At 54.5% G+C, this 14,288-nt stretch overlaps 1 protein-coding gene across 1 annotated transcript in view; it reads right to left on the bottom strand.

Annotated features, from left to right (window-relative positions):
* Positions 1-9,761, bottom strand: part of LOC101144552 (inactive rhomboid protein 1) — a 43,653-nt gene extending 33,892 nt beyond the window's left edge. The window contains exons 1-4 of the mRNA XM_055380037.2: positions 9,643-9,761; positions 9,317-9,549; positions 3,412-3,469; positions 3,086-3,318 (exon numbers count right to left, since the gene is read on the bottom strand). The gene's annotated coding sequence lies outside the window, so the exon portion shown is untranslated. The remainder of the gene's footprint in view (positions 1-3,085; positions 3,319-3,411; positions 3,470-9,316; positions 9,550-9,642) is intronic.
* Positions 9,762-14,288: the final 4,527 nt, after the last annotated feature.

Raw genomic sequence — 14,288 nt, 5'->3', positions numbered from 1 at the left:
CCTAACCCTGGGCCCTGGCCCTGACCCTAAAACAACCCTAAACCTGGGCCCTGACCCTAAAACAACCCTAACTCTGGGACCTGGCCCTGACCCTAAAACAACTCTAACCCTGGACCCTGGCCCTGACCCTAAAACAACCCTAACCCTGGGCCCTGGCCCTGACCCTAAAACAACCCTAACCCTGGGCCCTTGCCCTGACCCTAAAATAACCCTAACCCTGGGCCCTGGCGCTGACCCTAAAACTAACATAACCCTGGGCCCTGGCCCTGACCCTAAAACAACCCTAACCCTGGGCCCTGACCCTAAAACAACCTTAAGCCTGGGCCCTCACCATAAAACAACCCTAACCCTGAGCCCTGGCCCTGACCCTAAAACAACCCTAAACCTGAGCCCTGGCCGTGACCCTAAAACAACCCTAACCCTGGGCCCCGGCCCTGAACCTAAAACAACCCTAACCCTGGGCCCTGACCCTAAAACAAGCATAACCCTGGGCCTGACCCTAAAACAACACTAACCCTGGGTCCTGACCCTAAAACAAACCTAGCCCTGGGCCCTGACACGAAAACAACCCTAACCCTGGGCCCTGGCCCTAAAACAACCCTAACCCTGGGCCCTGGCCCTGACCCTAAAACAACACTAACCCTGGACCCTGACCCTAAAACAAGCCTAACCCTGGGCCCTGACCCTAAAACAACCCTAACCCTGGGCCCTGACCCTAAAACAACCCTAACCCTGGGCCCTGGCCCTGACCCAAAAACAACCCAACCACTGGGCCGTGGCCCTGACGCAAAAACAACCCTAACCCTGGGCTCTGGCCCTGACCCTAAAACAAGCCTAACCCTGGGCCCTGGCCCTCACCCTAAAACAACCCTAACCCTGGGCCCTGGCCGTGACCCTAAAAAAACCCTAAACCTGGGCCCTGGCCCTGACCCTAAAACAACCGTAACCCTGGGCCCTGGCCCTGACCCAAAAACAACCGAACCCCTGGGCAGTGGCCCTGACCCAAAAACAACCCTAACCCTGGGCTCTGGCCCTGACCCTAAAACAAGCCTAACCCAGGGCCCTGGCCCTCACCCTAAAACAACCCTAACCCTAGGCCCTGGCCGTGACCCTAAAACAACCCTAAACCTGGGCCCTGGCCCTGACCCTAAAACAACCCTAACCCTGGGCCCTGGCCCTGACCCTAAAACAACCCTAAACCTGGGTCCTGGACCTGACCCTAAAACAACCCTAACTTTCGGCCCTGGCCCTAGACCCTAAAACAACTCTAACCCTGGGCCCTGGCCCTGACCCTAAAACAACCCTAAACCTGGGCTCTGACCCTAAAACAACCCTAACTCTGGGACCTGGCCCTCACCCTAAAACAACTCTAACCCTGGACCCTGGCCCTGACCCTAAAACAACCCTAACCCTGGGCCCTGGCCCTGACCCTAAAACAACCCTAACCCTGGGCCCTGGCCCTGACCCTAAAACAACCCTAACCCTGGGCCCTTGCCCTGACCCTAAAATAACCCTAACCCTGGGCCCTGGCGCTGACCCTAAAACTAACATAACCCTGGGCCCTGGCCCTGACCCTAAAACAACCCTAACCCTGGGCCCTGGCCCTAAAACATCCCTAACCCTGGGCCCTGACCCTAAAACCACCCTAACCCTTGGCCCTGACCCTAAAACAAGCCTTACCCTGGGCCCCGACCATAAAACAAGCCTAACCCTGGGAACTGACCATAAAACAAGCCTAACCCTGGGCCCCGACCCTAAAACAACCCTAACCCTGGGCCCCGGACATAAAACAAACCTAACCCTGGGCCCCGACCCTAAAACAACCTTAACCCTGGGCCCCGACTCTAAAACAACCCTAACCCTGGGCCCTAGCCCTGACCCTATAACAACCCTAACCCTGGGCCATGGCCCTGACCCTAAAGCAACCCTAACCCTGGGCCCTGACCCTAAAACAACCCTAACCCAGGGCCCTGACCCTAAAACAACCCTAACTCTGGGCCCTGACCCTAAAACAAGCCTAACCCTGGGCCCTGACCCTAAAACAACCCTAACCCTGGGCCCTGACCCTAAAACAACCCTAACCCTGGGCCCTGACCCTAAAACAAGCCTAACCCTGGTCCCTGACCCTAAAACAACCCTAACCCTGGGCCCTGACCCTAAAACAAACCTAACCCTGGGCCCTGACCCTCAAACAACCCTAACCCTGGGCCCTGACCCTAAAACAACCCTAACCCTGGGCCCTGACCCTAAAACAACCCTAACCCTGGGCCCTGGCCCTGACCCTAAAACAACCCTAACCCTGGGTCCTGGCCCTGACCCTAAAACAACCCTAACCCTGGGCCCTTGACCAAATTGTAATGAGGTCTGTTGGGCAAAATTCCATATAAGCATAGTATAAATTAATGAAGCAAATCGTGATAAATTAGTACGATTGACTTTCTGGAGTTTCCGACAATAAAAGTAAGGAAAATGCAGAACACAAAGACAGAGAGTAAAAAGAGAAATTAGGAAAGCATTCTACATGTTTAATAGGAAGACACTGGCCGTGTTCGTGCAGCGGCAGTATGTCGTGACATGACATACTTTGGAGAGAAGTTAACAGATGAGGAAGTTCATAAAAATCATCAGAGAAGCAAAATACTGGTAGCGACACTCAAGGAAACCACGAAATTTCCATAACTTATGTCAGCAAAGTGGGAATATTGTACAGTGTGTGTTGAAGTTCCTATACAACATTGTTTATCTACCGTTTGTTTGTTTGTAAGGAATGTATATACTAAAAGTTCTTCTTGCTGTAAAAGAATATGTGTGAATAAGTCATTTTAACTTATTCTTCTGTTTTTCTTTTATCTTCCTGCCATCATCCCACAGCCTTACTTTAGAAATTTTTTCTTTAGAAAATTGAACAAGTGCTCCTTGTGGTGGCACATACCTCGAGGATGGGAGGCAGGGGTGGAAGGGTCACTTGAGGCCATTAGTTTGACACCAGCCTGGCCAACAAAGTGAGACCCCATGTCTGCAAAACAATTTAAAAATTAGCCAAGTATCGTCATGTATACCTACAGTCCCAGCTACCTCAACTTACGGAGAAAGTTCAGGGCCTGGAGAGAAGGCTGGGAGGCAGGAGCTGGGTCTAAAGAGGCCATTGTAACGATGGAGCTGTGCCTGTGGAGGCTGTTGTGAGGCAGTAGGCTCATCTGCGGAGACTGCCGTGAGGTAGGGTATGGGCCTAAATAGGCCATTGTGAGTCATGAGCTTGGTCTGTAGAGGCTGACTGGAGAGAGTTCTGGGCCTGGCGAGGCTGCCGGGAGGTAGGAGCTGGGCCAAAAGATTTAAGCACATTTACGTTTATTAGGCACTTCATTTCCATTATTACACTGGAATATATAATAAAATAATTATAGAACTCACCATAATGTAGAATCAGTGGGCGTGTTAAGCTTGTTTTCCTGAAACTGGATGGTCCCACCTGAGCGTGATGGGAGAAAGTGACAGATCAATAGGTATTAGATTCTCATAAGCACAGCGCAACCTAGATCCCTCACATGCACGGTTCACAACAGGGTGCGTTCTCCTATGAGAATCTAATGCTGCTGCTCATCTGAGAAGGTGAAGCTCAGGCGGGAATGTGAGCAAAGGGGAGTGGCTGTAAATACAGACGAAGCTTCCCTCACTCCCTCACTCGACACCACTCACCTGCTGTGTGGCTCCTTACGGCTCCATGGCTCAGGGGTTGGGGACCCCTGCTCAACTGCATCCAAAGCGACCCTTCCCACACCAGTCTTCATAGTAGTCAAGGGCAGCAACCACTTAGCTCCCAAGGCATGTGCCTCAGCTGGCATTTCGTCACAATCAACAGTAAGTGGTAGCTTGAGTCATTGTGAGGTCACTTCCTTGAAATTACCCTAACCCAGGGCCTGACCCTGAAAGCCTAACCCTGGGCCCTGACCCTAAAACCCTAACCCTGGACCCTGGCCCTGAGCCTAAAACCCTAACCCTGGGCCCTGGCCAAGAGCCTAAAACCCTAACCCTCGGCCGTGGCCCTGACCTTAAAACCCTAACCCTGGGCCCTGGCCCTGACCCTAAAACCCTAACCGTGGGCCCTGACCCTAAAACAAGCCTAACCCTGGGCCCTGACCCTAAAACAACCCTAACCCTGGGCCCTGACCCTAAAACAACCCTAACCCTGGGCCCTGACCCTAAAACAACCCTAACCCTGGGCCGTGGCCCTGACCCTAAAACAACCCTAACCCTGGGCCCTGACCCTAAAACAACCCTAACCCTGGGCCCTGACCCTAAAACAACCCAAACCCTGGGCCCTGGCCTTGACCCTAAAACAACCCTCACCCTGGGCCCTGACCCTAAAACAACCCTAACCCTGGACCCTGACCCAAAAACAACCCTAACCCTGGGCCCTGATCCTAAAACAACCCTAACCCTGGGCCATGACCCTAAAACAAACCTAACCCTGGGCCCTTACCCTAAAACAAGCCTAACCCTGGGCCCTCGCCCTGACCGTAAAACAACCCTAACCCTGGGCCCTGACCGTAACACAAGCCTAACCCTGGGCCCTGACCCTAAAACAACCCTAACCATGGGCCCTGACCCTAAAACAAACCTAAACCTGGGCCCTGACCCTAAAACAACCCTAACCCTGGGCCCTGACCCTAAAACAACCCTTACCCTGGGCCCTGACCCTAAAACAACCTTAACCCTGGGCCCTCACCATAAAACAACCCTAACCCTGAGCCCTGGCCCTGACCCTAAAACAACCCTAACCCTGAGCCCTGGCCGTGACCCGAAAACAACCCTAACCCTGGGCCCCGGCCCTGAACCTAAAACAACCCTAACCCTGGGCCCTGACCCTAAAACAAGCATAACCCTGGGCCTGACCCTAAAACAACACTAACACTGGGTCCTGACCCTAAAACAAACCTAGCCCTGGGCCCTGACACGAAAACAACCCTAACCCTGGGCACCGAACCTAAAACAACCCTAACCCTGGGCCCTGACCCTAAAACATCCCTAACCCTGGGCCCTGACCCTAAAACAACACTAAACCTGGGCCCTGACCCTAAAACAACCCTAACCCTGGGCCCTTACCCTAAAACAACCCTAACCCTGGACCCTGGCCCTGACCCTAAAACAACCCTAACCCTGGGCCCTGACCCTAAAACAACCCTAACCCTGGGCCCTGACCCTAAAACAACCCTAACCCTGGGCCCTGACCCTGAAACAACCGTAACCCTGGGCCCTGACCCTAAAACAACCCTAATCCTGGGCCCTGACCCTAAAACAACCCTAACCCTGGGCCCTGACCCTAACACAAGCCTAACCCTGGGCCCTGACGCTAAAACAACCCTAACCCTGGGCCCTGACCCTAAAACAAACCTAAACCTGGACCCTGACCCTAAAACAACCCTAACCCTGGTCCCTGACCCTAAAACAACCCTAACCCTGGGCCCCGACCCTAAAACAACCCTAACCCTGGGCCCTCACCATAAAACAACCCTAACCCTGGGCCCTGGACCTCACCCTACAAAAACCCTAACCCTCGGCCCTGGCCCTGACCCTAAAACAACCATACACCTGGGCCCTAGCCCAGACCCGAAAACAACCCTAACCCTGCGCCCTGGACCTCACCCTACAAAAACCCTAACCCTGGGCCCTAGCCCAGACCCTAAAACAACCCTAACCCTGGGCCCTGGCCCTGACCCAAAAACAACCCAACCACTGGGCCGTGGCCCTGACCCAAAAACAACCCTAACCCTGGGCTCTGGCCCTGACCCTAAAACAAGCCTAACCCTGGGCCCTGGCCCTCACCCTAAAACAACCCTAACCCTAGGCCCTGGCCGTGACCCTAAAACAACCCTAAACCTGGGCCCTGGCCCTGACCCTAAAACAACCGTAACCCTGGGCCCTGGCCCTGACCCAAAAACAACCCAACCCCTGGGCAGTGGCCCTGACCCAAAAACAACCCTAACCCTGGGCTCTGGCCCTGACCCTAAAACAAGCCTAACCCAGGGCCCTGGCCCTCACCCTAAAACAACCCTAACCCTGGGCCCTGGCCGTGACCCTAAAACAACCCTAAACCTGGGCCCTGGCCCTGACCCTAAAACAACCCTAACCCTGGGCCCTGGCCCTGACCCTAAAACAACCCTAAACCTGGGTCCTGGACCTGACCCTAAAACAACCCTAACTTTCGGCCCTGGCCCTAGACCCTAAAACAACCCTAACCCTGGGCCCTGGCCCTGACCCTAAAACAACCCTAAACCTGGGCCCTGACCCTAAAACAACCCTAACTCTGGGACCTGGCCCTGACCCTAAAACAACTCTAACCATGGACCGTGGCCCTGACCCTAAAACAACCCTAACCCTGGGCCCTGGCCCTGACCCTAAAACAACCCTAACCCTGGGCCCTGGCCCTGACCCTAAAACAACCCTAACCCTGGGCCCTTGCCCTGACCCTAAAATAACCCTAACCCTGGGCCCTGGCGCTGACCCTAAAACTAACACAACCCTGGGCCCTGGCCCTGACCCTAAAACAACCCTAACCCTGGGCCCTGACCCTAAAACAACCTTAAGCCTGGGCCCTCACCATAAAACAACCCTAACCCTGAGCCCTGGCCCTGACCCTAAAACAACCCTAAACCTGAGCCCTGGCCGTGACCCTAAAACAACCCTAACCCTGGGCCCCGGCCCTGAACCTAAAACAACCCTAACCCTGGGCCCTGACCCTAAAACAAGCATAACCCTGGGCCTGACCCTAAAACAACACTAACCCTGGGTCCTGACCCTAAAACAAACCTAGCCCTGGGCCCTGACACGAAAACAACCCTAACCCTGGGCCCTGGCCCTAAAACAACCCTAACCCTGGGCCCTGGCCCTGACCCTAAAACAACACTAACCCTGGACCCTGACCCTAAAACAAGCCTAACCCTGGGCCCTGACCCTAAAACAACCCTAACCCTGGGCCCTGACCCTAAAACAACCCTAACCCTGGGCCCTGGCCCTGACCCAAAAACAACCCAACCACTGGGCCGTGGCCCTGACGCAAAAACAACCCTAACCCTGGGCTCTGGCCCTGACCCTAAAACAAGCCTAACCCTGGGCCCTGGCCCTCACCCTAAAACAACCCTAACCCTGGGCCCTGGCCGTGACCCTAAAAAAACCCTAAACCTGGGCCCTGGCCCTGACCCTAAAACAACCGTAACCCTGGGCCCTGGCCCTGACCCAAAAACAACCGAACCCCTGGGCAGTGGCCCTGACCCAAAAACAACCCTAACCCTGGGCTCTGGCCCTGACCCTAAAACAAGCCTAACCCAGGGCCCTGACCCTCACCCTAAAACAACCCTAACCCTGGGCCCTGGCCGTGACCCTAAAACAACCCTAAACCTGGGCCCTGGCCCTGACCCTAAAACAACCCTAACCCTGGGCCCTGGCCCTGACCCTAAAACAACCCTAAACCTGGGTCCTGGACCTGACCCTAAAACAACCCTAACTTTCGGCCCTGGCCCTAGACCCTAAAACAACTCTAACCCTGGGCCCTGGCCCTGACCCTAAAACAACCCTAAACCTGGGCTCTGACCCTAAAACAACCCTAACTCTGGGACCTGGCCCTGACCCTAAAACAACCCTAACCCTGGGCCCTGGCCCTGACCCTAAAACAACCCTAACCCTGGGCCCTGGCCCTGACCCTAAAACAACCCTAACCCTGGGCCCTTGCCCTGACCCTAAAATAACCCTAACCCTGGGCCCTGGCGCTGACCCTAAAACTAACATAACCCTGGGCCCTGGCCCTGACCCTAAAACAACCCTAACCCTGGGCCCTGGCCCTAAAACATCCCTAACCCTGGGCCCTGACCCTAAAACCACCCTAACCCTTGGCCCTGACCCTAAAACAAGCCTTACCCTGGGCCCCGACCATAAAACAAGCCTAACCCTGGGAACTGACCATAAAACAAGCCTAACCCTGGGCCCCGACCCTAAAACAACCCTAACCCTGGGCCCCGGACATAAAACAAACCTAACCCTGGGCCCCGACCCTAAAACAACCTTAACCCTGGGCCCCGACTCTAAAACAACCCTAACCCTGGGCCCTAGCCCTGACCCTATAACAACCCTAACCCTGGGCCATGGCCCTGACCCTAAAGCAACCCTAACCCTGGGCCCTGACCCTAAAACAACCCTAACCCAGGGCCCTGACCCTAAAACAACCCTAACTCTGGGCCCTGACCCTAAAACAAGCCTAACCCTGGGCCCTGACCCTAAAACAACCCTAACCCTGGGCCCTGACCCTAAAACAACCCTAACCCTGGGCCCTGACCCTAAAACAAGCCTAACCCTGGTCCCTGACCCTAAAACAACCCTAACCCTGGGCCCTGACCCTAAAACAAACCTAACCCTGGGCCCTGACCCTCAAACAACCCTAACCCTGGGCCCTGACCCTAAAACAACCCTAACCCTGGGCCCTGACCCTAAAACAACCCTAACCCTGGGCCCTGGCCCTGACCCTAAAACAACCCTAACCCTGGGTCCTGGCCCTGACCCTAAAACAACCCTAACCCTGGGCCCTTGACCAAATTGTAATGAGGTCTGTTGGGCAAAATTCCATATAAGCATAGTATAAATTAATGAAGCAAATCGTGATAAATTAGTACGATTGACTTTCTGGAGTTTCCGACAATAAAAGTAAGGAAAATGCAGAACACAAAGACAGAGAGTAAAAAGAGAAATTAGGAAAGCATTCTACATGTTTAATAGGAAGACACTGGCCGTGTTCGTGCAGCGGCAGTATGTCGTGACATGACATACTTTGGAGAGAAGTTAACAGATGAGGAAGTTCATAAAAATCATCAGAGAAGCAAAATACTGGTAGCGACACTCAAGGAAACCACGAAATTTCCATAACTTATGTCAGCAAAGTGGGAATATTGTACAGTGTGTGTTGAAGTTCCTATACAACATTGTTTATCTACCGTTTGTTTGTTTGTAAGGAATGTATATACTAAAAGTTCTTCTTGCTGTAAAAGAATATGTGTGAATAAGTCATTTTAACTTATTCTTCTGTTTTTCTTTTATCTTCCTGCCATCATCCCACAGCCTTACTTTAGAAATTTTTTCTTTAGAAAATTGAACAAGTGCTCCTTGTGGTGGCACATACCTCGAGGATGGGAGGCAGGGGTGGAAGGGTCACTTGAGGCCATTAGTTTGACACCAGCCTGGCCAACAAAGTGAGACCCCATGTCTGCAAAACAATTTAAAAATTAGCCAAGTATCGTCATGTATACCTACAGTCCCAGCTACCTCAACTTACGGAGAAAGTTCAGGGCCTGGAGAGAAGGCTGGGAGGCAGGAGCTGGGTCTAAAGAGGCCATTGTAACGATGGAGCTGTGCCTGTGGAGGCTGTTGTGAGGCAGTAGGCTCATCTGCGGAGACTGCCGTGAGGTAGGGTATGGGCCTAAATAGGCCATTGTGAGTCATGAGCTTGGTCTGTAGAGGCTGACTGGAGAGAGTTCTGGGCCTGGCGAGGCTGCCGGGAGGTAGGAGCTGGGCCAAAAGATTTAAGCACATTTACGTTTATTAGGCACTTCATTTCCATTATTACACTGGAATATATAATAAAATAATTATAGAACTCACCATAATGTAGAATCAGTGGGCGTGTTAAGCTTGTTTTCCTGAAACTGGATGGTCCCACCTGAGCGTGATGGGAGAAAGTGACAGATCAATAGGTATTAGATTCTCATAAGCACAGCGCAACCTAGATCCCTCACATGCACGGTTCACAACAGGGTGCGTTCTCCTATGAGAATCTAATGCTGCTGCTCATCTGAGAAGGTGAAGCTCAGGCGGGAATGTGAGCAAAGGGGAGTGGCTGTAAATACAGACGAAGCTTCCCTCACTCCCTCACTCGACACCACTCACCTGCTGTGTGGCTCCTTACGGCTCCATGGCTCAGGGGTTGGGGACCCCTGCTCAACTGCATCCAAAGCGACCCTTCCCACACCAGTCTTCATAGTAGTCAAGGGCAGCAACCACTTAGCTCCCAAGGCATGTGCCTCAGCTGGCATTTCGTCACAATCAACAGTAAGTGGTAGCTTGAGTCATTGTGAGGTCACTTCCTTGAAATTACCCTAACCCAGGGCCTGACCCTGAAAGCCTAACCCTGGGCCCTGACCCTAAAACCCTAACCCTGGACCCTGGCCCTGAGCCTAAAACCCTAACCCTGGGCCCTGGCCAAGAGCCTAAAACCCTAACCCTGGGCCGTGGCCCTGACCTTAAAACCCTAACCCTGGGCCCTGGCCCTGACCCTAAAACCCTAACCGTGGGCCCTGACCCTAAAACAAGCCTAACCCTGGGCCCTGACCCTAAAACAACCCTAACCCTGGGCCCTGACCCTAAAACAACCCTAACCCTGGGCCCTGACCCTAAAACAACCCTAACCCTGGGCCGTGGCCCTGACCCTAAAACAACCCTAACCCTGGGCCCTGACCCTAAAACAACCCTAACCCTGGGCCCTGACCCTAAAACAACCCAAACCCTGGGCCCTGGCCTTGACCCTAAAACAACCCTCACCCTGGGCCCTGACCCTAAAACAACCCTAACCCTGGACCCTGACCCAAAAACAACCCTAACCCTGGGCCCTGATCCTAAAACAACCCTAACCCTGGGCCCTGACCCTAAAACAAACCTAACCCTGGGCCCTTACCCTAAAACAAGCCTAACCCTGGGCCCTCGCCCTGACCGTAAAACAACCCTAACCCTGGGCCCTGACCGTAACACAAGCCTAACCCTGGGCCCTGACCCTAAAACAACCCTAACCATGGGCCCTGACCCTAAAACAAACCTAAACCTGGGCCCTGACCCTAAAACAACCCTAACCCTGGGCCCTGACCCTAAAACAACCCTTACCCTGGGCCCTGACCCTAAAACAACCTTAACCCTGGGCCCTCACCATAAAACAACCCTAACCCTGAGCCCTGGCCCTGACCCTAAAACAACCCTAACCCTGAGCCCTGGCCGTGACCCGAAAACAACCCTAACCCTGGGCCCCGGCCCTGAACCTAAAACAACCCTAACCCTGGGCCCTGACCCTAAAACAAGCATAACCCTGGGCCTGACCCTAAAACAACACTAACACTGGGTCCTGACCCTAAAACAAACCTAGCCCTGGGCCCTGACACGAAAACAACCCTAACCCTGGGCACCGAACCTAAAACAACCCTAACCCTGGGCCCTGACCCTAAAACATCCCTAACCCTGGGCCCTGACCCTAAAACAACACTAAACCTGGGCCCTGACCCTAAAACAACCCTAACCCTGGGCCCTTACCCTAAAACAACCCTAACCCTGGACCCTGGCCCTGACCCTAAAACAACCCTAACCCTGGGCCCTGACCCTAAAACAACCCTAACCCTGGGCCCTGACCCTAAAACAACCCTAACCCTGGGCCCTGACCCTGAAACAACCGTAACCCTGGGCCCTGACCCTAAAACAACCCTAATCCTGGGCCCTGACCCTAAAACAACCCTAACCCTGGGCCCTGACCCTAACACAAGCCTAACCCTGGGCCCTGACGCTAAAACAACCCTAACCCTGGGCCCTGACCCTAAAACAAACCTAAACCTGGACCCTGACCCTAAAACAACCCTAACCCTGGTCCCTGACCCTAAAACAACCCTAACCCTGGGCCCCGACCCTAAAACAACCCTAACCCTGGGCCCTCACCATAAAACAACCCTAACCCTGGGCCCTGGACCTCACCCTACAAAAACCCTAACCCTCGGCCCTGGCCCTGACCCTAAAACAACCATACACCTGGGCCCTAGCCCAGACCCGAAAACAACCCTAACCCTGCGCCCTGGACCTCACCCTACAAAAACCCTAACCCTGGGCCCTAGCCCAGACCCTAAAACAACCCTAACCCTGGGCCCTGGCCCTGACCCAAAAACAACCCAACCACTGGGCCGTGGCCCTGACCCAAAAACAACCCTAACCCTGGGCTCTGGCCCTGACCCTAAAACAAGCCTAACCCTGGGCCCTGGCCCTCACCCTAAAACAACCCTAACCCTAGGCCCTGGCCGTGACCCTAAAACAACCCTAAACCTGGGCCCTGGCCCTGACCCTAAAACAACCGTAACCCTGGGCCCTGGCCCTGACCCAAAAACAACCCAACCCCTGGGCAGTGGCCCTGACCCAAAAACAACCCTAACCCTGGGCTCTGGCCCTGACCCTAAAACAAGCCTAACCCAGGGCCCTGGCCCTCACCCTAAAACAACCCTAACCCTGGGCCCTGGCCGTGACCCTAAAACAACCCTAAACCTGGGCCCTGGCCCTGACCCTAAAACAACCCTAACCCTGGGCCCTGGCCCTGACCCTAAAACAACCCTAAACCTGGGTCCTGGACCTGACCCTAAAACAACCCTAACTTTCGGCCCTGGCCCTAGACCCTAAAACAACCCTAACCCTGGGCCCTGGCCCTGACCCTAAAACAACCCTAAACCTGGGCCCTGACCCTAAAACAACCCTAACTCTGGGACCTGGCCCTGACCCTAAAACAACTCTAACCATGGACCGTGGCCCTGACCCTAAAACAACCCTAACCCTGGGCCCTGGCCCTGACCCTAAAACAACCCTAACCCTGGGCCCTGGCCCTGACCCTAAAACAACCCTAACCCTGGGCCCTTGCCCTGACCCTAAAATAACCCTAACCCTGGGCCCTGGCGCTGACCCTAAAACTAACACAACCCTGGGCCCTGGCCCTGACCCTAAAACAACCCTAACCCTGGGCCCTGACCCTAAAACAACCTTAAGCCTGGGCCCTCACCATAAAACAACCCTAACCCTGAGCCCTGGCCCTGACCCTAAAACAACCCTAACCCTGAGCCCTGGCCGTGACCCTAAAACAACCCTAACCCTGGGCCCCGGCCCTGAACCTAAAACAACCCTAACCCTGGGCCCTGACCCTAAAACAAGCATAACCCTGGGCCTGACCCTAAAACAACACTAACCCTGGGTCCTGACCCTAAAACAAACCTAGCCCTGGGCCCTGACACGAAAACAACCCTAACCCTGGGCCCTGGCCGTAAAACAACCCTAACCCTGGGCCCTGGCCCTGACCCTAAAACAACACTAACCCTGGACCCTGACCCTAAAACAAGCCTAACCCTGGTCCCTGACCCTAAAACAACCCTAACCCTGGGCCCTGACCCTAAAACAACCCTAACCCTGGGCCCTGACCATAAAACATCCCTAACCCTGGGCCCTGACCCTAAAACAACACTAAACCTGGGCCCTGACCCTAAAACAACCCTAACCCTGGGCCCTTACCCTAAAACAACCCTAACCCTGGACCCTGGCCCTGACCCTAAAACAACCCTAACCCTGGGCCCTGACCCTAAAACAAACCTAACCCTGGGCCCTGACCCTAAAACAACCCTAACCCTGGGCCCTGACCCTGAAACAACCGTAACCCTGGGCCCTGACCCTAAAAGAACCCTAATCCTGGGCCCTGACCCTAAAACAACCCTAACCCTGGGCCCTGACCCTAACACAAGCCTAACCCTGGGCCCTGACCCTAAAACAACCCTAACCCTGGGCCCTGACCCTAAAACAAACCTAAACCTGGGCCCTGACCCTAAAACAACCCTAACCCTGGGCCCTGACCCTAAAACAACCCTAACCCTGGGCCCCGACCCTAAAACAACCCTAACCCTGGGCCCTCACCATAAAACAAACCTAACCCTGGGCCCTGGACCTCACCCTACAAAAACCCTAACCCTCGGCCCTGGCCCTGACCCTAAAACAACCATACACCTGGGCCCTGGCCCTGACCCGAAAACAACCCTAACCCTGGGCCCTGGACCTCACCCTACAAAAACCCTAACCCTGGGCCCTAGCCCAGACCCTAAAACAACCCTAAACCTGGGCCCTGGCCCTGACCCAAAAACAACCCAACCACTGGGCCGTGGCCCTGACCCAAAAACAACCCTAACCCTGGGCTCTGGCCCTGACCCTAAAACAAGCCTAAACCTGGGCCCCGGCCCTCACCCTAAAACAACCCTAACCCTGGGCCCTGGCCGTAACCCTAAAACAACCCTAAACCTGGGCCCTGGCCCTGACCCTAAAACAACCGTAACCCTGGGCCCTGGCCCTGACCCAAAAACAACCCAACCCCTGGGCAGTGGCCGTGACCCAAAAACAACCCTAACCCTGGGCTCTGGCCCTGACCCTAAAACAAGCCTAACCCAGGGCCCAGGCCCTCACCCTAAAACAACCCTAACCCT

Source organism: Gorilla gorilla, chromosome 11, assembly GCF_029281585.2.
Source record: "Gorilla gorilla gorilla isolate KB3781 chromosome 11, NHGRI_mGorGor1-v2.1_pri, whole genome shotgun sequence".
Lineage (NCBI taxonomy): Eukaryota > Metazoa > Chordata > Mammalia > Primates > Hominidae > Gorilla > Gorilla gorilla.
The sequence above is the reverse complement of the archived record's forward strand: the minus strand, read 5'-3'. Positions and strand labels throughout refer to the sequence as shown.